Source organism: Pseudorca crassidens, chromosome 19 (genome assembly GCF_039906515.1).
Source record: "Pseudorca crassidens isolate mPseCra1 chromosome 19, mPseCra1.hap1, whole genome shotgun sequence".
Lineage (NCBI taxonomy): Eukaryota > Metazoa > Chordata > Mammalia > Artiodactyla > Delphinidae > Pseudorca > Pseudorca crassidens.
This window is the reverse complement of record NC_090314.1, coordinates 32,804,467-32,812,495: the sequence shown is the minus strand read 5'-3', so window position 1 is coordinate 32,812,495 and position 8,029 is coordinate 32,804,467. Positions and strand designations below refer to the sequence as shown.

Below are 8,029 nucleotides of genomic sequence, written 5' to 3'. Positions count from 1 at the left end.
AACTTGTCACAAAAGAAATTGTCATTAAATTGCACTGAGGCCCTAGGGTTGTCAAGAAACATGACAGAAGATCTGAAAGTAGACTGGTCTCTCCTGATTCTCTTTTTTTTTGCCAATGTCTTGTTCTCAAGTGTCCTTGAAAAGGGCCTTAGAGACTCCTCATCAATGGAATACAGAGGAAGTGATGCCACGAGGCCAGGTCACAAAAGGCCGTATGGCTCTACCTGCCTCTCTCGGGATGCTCTTTTGTGGAATCCAGGCACCATGTTGTAAGGAAGCCCAGGCCTCATCTCAGGTGTCTCAGACTTTTCAACCAAAGAACCAGAAGACAAGAGCTTGAAGTGTGTGCTCTACCCGGAGGGAGGTGGGGACAGTGTTGAGGGCAAAGGCCTCACCACAAGCCCACGCAGTGTCTCTGAAGTCTCATTCATTTCCTTAAAAATTAGTGTGTGGGGACTTCCCTGGTGGCGCAGTGGTTAAGAATCCGCCTGCCAATGCAGGGGACATGGGTTCAAGCCCTGGTCCGGGAAGATCCCACATGCTGCGGAGCAACTAAGCCCATTGCGCCACAACTACCGAGCCTGCGCTCTAGAGACCGCGAGACACAACTACTGAGCCCACACTCCACAGCTACTGAAGCCCGAGCGCCTAGAGCCCGTGCTCCTCAACAAAGAGAAGCCACTGCAACGAGAAGCCTGTGCACCACAACGAAGAGTAGCCCCCACTCGTCACAACTAGAGAAAGCCCGCGCACAGCAACGAAGACCCAACACAGCCAAAAATAAATAAATAAATAAATAAATTTAAAATAAAAATAACCAACTTAAAAAAAAATTAGTGGGGGCGTCTCATCTGACTCCATAGTAAATCCTTTTAACGTAAAAACAATTTTTAAATGACATACCAGGAAGTAAAATTGACCCTCTAAGATGTGCCCTGTTTATTCTGTGGCTTTAATTCCTCCTGGCATGCTGGTGTACCTTGGGGCCACACGCAGCCCAGTTTAAGAAGCAGGGTGCCTTGCATACACCCCTTTCCCTGCTTCACTCTTCCTCTCCATCCTCCTTCTTCTTTGCCCTCGTTTGCCCTGTCTGGTCTCCTCTGTCCCTAGCAGCATCAGGGACATTGTCAGATGTTTCTTAGCCTTCACTGTACTGGTGGTGTTCAGAGCTGGAGAGAGAAGTCACTCCCTCTGCCACCCCCGCGTGGGGTGGCATCCATCCCCTAGCCTCACTGACCTGCGCTTGCACCTGTGTGCCAAGCATGATGCCGTGCCCTGGGCATGCCATGGGGAGCAAGCCCGGTGAGTCCTGCCCTCACGGAGCTTCCACTGGGGGAGTGGGCAGGCAGCTGTTAATCACGTGATCACAGGAAGAGCGGAGAGGTGAGAGAGGGACTTGCAGGGAGCGAAAAGAACGTGAGACAGAGATGACTAACATCACCTGAGAGTCAGGGAAGGCTGCCCTGGAAAGAGCTTTCTAAACTGAGACCTGCAGGCTGAGGAAGGAGAAGGATGTTCTGGGTGGAGGAATAATGTCAACCAGGGCCGTGTAAGAGAGAACATGGAGCCTTTTAGGACCTGAAGGAAGCTCAGCCTGTCTTGATATGAAAGGGACAGTGTCCAGAGATGAAGCTGGACACCAGGCAGGTCGGCCTCAGAGTCCTTCGTAAGTCAGGTAAGCAGTTTGGGCTTTATCCTGAGGCCATGAGAAGTCACCAGAGAGAGTGTGTGCGTGCATGTGTGTTTGTGTGTGTGTGCGTGTGTATGTGTGTTTGAGTGTCTATGCATGTGTATGTGTATTTGTGTATATGTGTGTTTGTGTGTATATTTGTGTGTGTCTGTGTATTTGTGTGTCTATGTGTGTATTTGTGTGTCTGTGTGTATTTGTATGCACGTGTGTTTGTGCATGTGTGTGTTTGTGTGTATATGTTTGTGCGTGTGTGTATGTGCACGGGTGTTTGTGTGTATGTTTGTATGTATGTGTGCGTGCATGTGTGTTTGCGTGTATGTGTGTTTGTGTGTGTGTAAGTGTGAGAGAGAGAGGTAGCAGAGAGAGGCTCTTCTAGCACTGCCCCTGGAGCTCCGTGGTCCAAGTGGGAATCTCCTGACCAGCAGGAACATAATGAAAAAATAAAGACGCTGATATTTCATCATCGTTGCCTGATGCAATTAAGGACAACATAGACCCAATGAGTCAGAGAACAAATTCAAAGATGAATCAGAAGAGACATGTGGAAAACAACATGGTTTAGGGCAAGAGGGTTAATGTTCTTTGGATGCTTCCTGCAGTGAACCCATTACTTACTGAGCATCTGACCATTCCATGGCCTTTGGGGACTCCTCAGAATTGCCCAGGTCCCCCTGACCAGTCTCTGGAACCGTGGCAGGTTGAGGAAATGTGGGCTAATGATACCAGGTCCATGATGCACTGATTCAGACCAGAGAGTTACCCTTCCAAGCCTGGGGGGCTAACCCGTCACGGAATGTTAAGCAGAGGAAAATGGCGGGGACAGCGTGTAGGGAGGAGTGGATGGCATGGGGAGAAAGGTTTCACCTCTGCATAGGCCGGGTGACCGTCCAGGCTGAAGCAGTGGTAGGCTTGCTAGTCACCCACACAGCTTACCTTCCCCAGGCCCCAAATCTTGTCCACTTCTCTCTCTGAGGTTCCCAGGAGTGGGCCTTCTGCATGTGTTAGTTGTAGAAGAGGGATAGCCTTCTACCACTTAACAGGCATTTCCTAGCTAAGCCAGTGTCAGGAATTGGTTTATCTGTTCATCTATGACCCCTACTCTTCTATTGAAAAAGGTAGGGCTCTGATAGACTGAGATGGGGATGGGTAAGTTTTAACTGAGGAAACAAGTCAGGAGAGATCTACAGTATGAGGTTGTGCCGTGGAGCCTTGGGTGACACTGTAAGGCCATAAGGAAAGGTTCATTCACTCAAAAAATGTATCAAGTACTGCGGTAGATGGTATGCTCCCCAAAGGGCCACAGCAGTAGTTTCAAGCCCATGTATTCTTCCAGAACACTGAACTTCTCATCAAAAGGCAGAGTCTATTTCCCCTACCCCTGAGCCTTTGCAAGTGCTTAATTAATAGAATACAGAGGAAGAGGTGTTACGAGCCTGGGTCATAAAAGGCAGTGTGGCTCTGACTGGCTGTCTTGGGATGCTCCAACTTGGGAGTCCGAGCACCACGCTGCACGGAAGCTTAGGTCACGTGGAGAGGCCGTGCAGGGCTGCTGTGGCTGACGGCCCCACTGAGATCGTAGCTGGCAGCCAGCATCAGATGCCAGGGCTATGAGTGAGGGAGCAAGTCTTCATCCACTTTCAGTTGCCAGCCTTGGTGCTGCCCCAGTGGGCACCGAGTGGAGCAGAGATGAACTACCTCCCCCAAGTCCTGACCAGCTACAGGTCTGTAAGCAAAATAAATGTCATTATTGTTTTAAGACATTAAGTGTTGGGGTAATTTATTAAGCAGCCACTGTGACTGGGAAAACCACCGGCTACAAAATACCTGAGAATGACAGCTAACATTTGCAAAAGCACTTTAGAGTTTACAAGAGACATTCACGCGATGATCTCGGTCAGACCTCTGAAGGGCCCTGTGAGGCTGGCGTTGGGCCAGTTTCACAGAAGGGAAGCCGAGGCCTGGAGGGATTGCGTGAATGGCTCAGAGACAGATATCTAGTAGCTAGCAAAGGACCCAAGGGGAGCCCAGTTTCTCAACGTGTCCTGGTGCACCTGACCAAGGCCCAGTCCCAGGGTCTGTGAGGGCTATTGAGATGCAACACACAAGAGCCTGGCATGAAAGCATCTTCCATGTGGTGGAGGTGAGTTAAGCCCAGAAATAATCACACTACACGTACAAAGTAGTAGGTTCCCCAGGAGGTGAATTCATTCATTCATTCATTCAAATAATAGTTATTGAGCCCCTGCCATGTATCAATACCAGGCACAAATCGCTGCCTGCCCGGATTTTCACTCCAGTGAGGTGTGGATAGGTTGCTGTTAGGGACAGAATTATGTCCCCCTTCAGTTGAAGTCCTAACCCCTAGTACCTTAGAATGTGACTGTATTTGTAGATAGGGACCCTAAAGAGGCAATTAAGGTAAGATGAGGTCATGTGCATGGATCCTAATCCATTAGGGCTGATATCCTTATAAGAAGAGATGAGGTCACAGACACACAGAGAGGAAAGACACTGGGAGAAGATGGTTCTCTACAAGCCAAGGAGAGAGGCCTCAGGGGGAACCAACCTTGACAACACCTTGATCTCGTGTCCCCTTGTATACCTGTAGCCTCTAGGACTGTCAGGAAACAGATTTCTGTTGTTTAAGCTTCCCAGACTCTGGTTCTTTGTTATGGCTGCTCTAGTAGTAAGCTGACACAATTGCCGAGGGAGTTGGTGGGGGGGTTGGACTACTTCTTCCAGGACAATGGGGGAAGTGGAATTCATTTTTTTAAAAAGAAGGGATCTGGAGATACTAGGGTGGGTTAAGGGCAGGGTTGGAGGAGTTAGCTAGAGGTAAGGGGTGGGGTGGTCTACAGAATTAGGGGCATCAAAAATCATGACATTTTATAACTCTGTTGTTCAATCCAGTTAAAATGGAGGTGGGGATGTTAAGAAGTTATGCCAGCCCCGCCCTAATCTACCCCTGGGTTCTACAAATCACCTTGTCTCAGCCCATCACCCAGCCCATCAGGGGACAGGCACATGCAAGTCCCCTCCCCCCAACTATACAAATATTAGCGAGTGGACACCCATTGTTCTGGGACAAGGGGATAAAAAGACCCGGGGTCTTTTTGCAGATCTCGTTGCTGGGTAAAGAGAGATCAATTTCCTAAGACACGCACGGCCTTCTGAGAAGCGAAAAGATAGTCATGCCATCCCCCGTTCCCCTAAGTTCAAAGTAAAGTGGTTCCAGTGTCCAGAGGAGTGACAAGCTCTCTAAACAAAATTATTCTAAGAAAACAAAGAGTCCGTCCTGGGGCCTTGGGTCACCACGTGGCTTCAGGGTCCTCGTGGAGGGCCCATCCCCAGAGCTTGTGGCTGGCAGTGACCCAGCTTCCCTGACACAGTGAGTGGTTGGCTCTCGGCAAGGTGGGCTGGGGAGGGAGTGTGAATTGTAAAGGATTGTCTTGGAGATCATGCAGACAGGGGCCTGGACCAGCAAGGACATCCCACTAACCATGGACCCATCCTCAGTGATCACACCATGGGGCAGAGGGAGCTAACAGTGACAGTGAACTGGCCAAAGTCTAGGGCTCCTCTCCTGGAAAATCTAGATGGGGACTGGGTCCTCTGGGCTGAGTAAATTCCCAAAGTTCTCAGGAAAGTTGGGGCTGGGGTCTCAAGAAAGAGATACTAGACCCTTGTTGTTGAGGCATTGGGCGCTTGAGCTATTCATTGAAAAAAACAAGGGAAAGTAAAATAAAAAAAGTGACTGTGAGATGTATCCTGGTGTGTACCTTGATTATGTGGAGAAAGACATAGTTATACACAGATCAGGGCTGGGAGGGCCTGTTGGTCGTGAAGATCATTGCCTGCCTGCCTTCTTTGTTTTTGCAGAGAATAGTAAGGTTGAACTCTAGGTGTTTTTCACTGGAGTGGAGGTTACTGACAGGCAGGGTCTGATGCCTTGGTCATGTGGGCAACCCCCAGAGCCCATGCACTTAGTAGGGGCTGGAATGTCCTGTCTAAATGGCCTTGATTAGTCCCCTGACCGTGTTTTCTCATCTTGAAATGGCTCGCCTCCTGCTACCAGAGGCTGAGGTCCAGGATCTCCTTACAGAGTGATTCTCAGGATCTCCCAACCAGGAATAGCCTTTCCTGGACACTCTCTCCTCACTGTCTAGATGACACAGGCCACGGCAGTTCTGGGAGCAGAAAGCCAGGTGGTAAAGATGCTCTGTGCCATGTGTGGTATGTGTGTGTGTGTGTGTGTGTGTGTGTGTGTGTTTCAGTGTTGGCTTAAATTCTTTCTTTGCCACAGCCTGATTCCTTTGTCAGCAAGTCCCCTGAACCCAGGTTAGCCTTCTGTGTGAGGAAGGTGGAAGCTAGAGGGAAATGGGCTCTGTGTTTGCTTCCTTGGAGAGTTAGGACAATGGGAATCACCTCCACATTTCCCAGAGCTCAGGCCTTATTCAAACGAACCTGTGTCTTGCCAGGACGTGGGCAAAAAAGGAAAGAAATGATCAGGGGGTGGGATGGGCTGAGACGATCTGGCTTTGTGAAGGATAGTTCTTGCCGTGGGCTGGGGTTTATTATCTCACAGTTTTCCATTATTTTCATATGCTCTCTTGAGTGGAGATCTGTGATTTTAACCAGCACAGCATCAAAAGAGTGGTGAATTTCACCTACTTTTGATAAGTCGTAACTCATTTCCTAGAGTTACCATTTTTCTCCCTCTGGGATATTATGCTGTGATGTTGGGAGCTCCCTGCACCCCCAGCTCCCTCCCCCCACCTCTTTACTCAGACTTTATCTGGTCTGGATGGAGCTGGGAGAAGGGGTGTCTTAGCCCTGTGCTGGCTGCCCTACATTTTACATATACTACCCCACTGAATTCTCTAAACAGCTATGTGATAGGATTTTTACAGAGGAGACCAAAAGAGGCTAAATAACATGCCCAAGACCGTATGGGGGATCTGTATCCACCTGAATGTGTTAGGCTGAGGAACCCAGGTTCAAGCCATCGTGATCCAGACTCCGTGCTCTGAATTCCTCAACCCCACAGCCTGGTCGGGCATCAGATGTGACTTGAGGTACACACAGCTGGCGCCCCATCTGGGTGGGTGGGTTCGTGCAAGGAGGAGAAGATACAGTGCTCCAGGGCCTTTGCCTCTGACTGGAAGGGCCTGAACGCCACACCCTATCTGTCTGCAAAGTAATGGAGGTACCTGGTTTCTCTCGCAGCTTTTCCACTGGGCCTGGCCCAGGCCCTGCTCACCCAGTATGGATGGCCTGGTTGTCAAAGTCTGCACAGGAGAGAAGAGTGAGTCACCTCTGTCCCTTTTCAACCCCAGAACCTGGGGCTGCCTTGGCATCCCTCACCTGGGCACCCCCGGAGGAAGCCTCCCCCACTCCCCACGTCCCTTCTCTGTGTGGCCTTTCAGCCCTCAACCCCTGATGCTCACATTCCTGGGGCCAGTAGAGGCGGTGGGATGCGAAGCCAAGACGGAGGTTGGAAGGTCAGAAACCTCACAGCCATGTCTACCGGAGTCACCCTGGATGATCAGTCATGGCCTGTGTAAGGTTTCTCAGATGCGGGGAAGGAGTGCTAGACAGATGGAAAGCCTTCCCCTTTGGGCTTGCTCAGAGCTGGTTTCTCTTGCCACCTGTTTTTGGCCAAGGTTCCAGAAGGAAGAAGGTTAAACATCCAAAGACTACGGGCAACCCTGGCCCCCTTTGCTGGTGGGGGTCTCTCGGGAGCTCTGCTGACTTCTGTTTCAGTGACCAGTGGAGAAGAGCGGCCCCGAGCAAGTGTTTCCTCTGCACATCTCTGAGGGAGGTCGGAGGGCTGGGCCTGGTTTTTTGGTTGGGTGGACGGAACAGTGGAGCTCCAGAAAGGGGAATGTGCTGGCCAAGGCCTCTCCACAGACTGAGGGCCACACCCAGGCCCCGTGGTGTCTGGCCCAGTGCTGGGGTCCCCACACCTTGCAGCCTGCTGGGCCCTGGCTATCAGGGGCAGCACCCTGGGGAGAGGAGGACGGGGGTGGGGGGGTGGGGATGGGCCTCCTGCCTTCTCCTTGGCCTCCAGGCTAGTCTGCCGGGCTCCATGGAAGAGCCAGGAGCTGGTGTTCTGAGGACATGCCAGAGAAACGAGGGAGTCCCTGCCCTCCAGGGTGTGACGGTCTCACAGGGCTGCTGGGATCTGTGTGGAAGAAACAGCCACAGAGCATTTACTAAGTAATTGGATAACAGGGAAATAAGGAATCTAGGCCGCTTGAGCACAACGCCCCAGTTGGGTCAGCCCTGAAGCGTATTCTGAAATTAGGCCGAGGACTCACTTGATTTCACACCCGTGGG

General features: G+C 50.9%; 1 long non-coding RNA gene across 1 annotated transcript; it reads left to right on the top strand.

Moving 5' to 3' along the window:
- Window positions 1-1,495: 1,495 nt before the first annotated feature.
- Window positions 1,496-7,515, top strand: LOC137211554 (uncharacterized). The gene is made up of 3 exons (XR_010937136.1): window positions 1,496-1,675; window positions 6,917-6,995; window positions 7,354-7,515. It is a non-coding gene; the product is annotated as an uncharacterized lncRNA (long non-coding RNA).
- The last annotated feature ends 514 nt before the right edge of the window (window positions 7,516-8,029 follow it).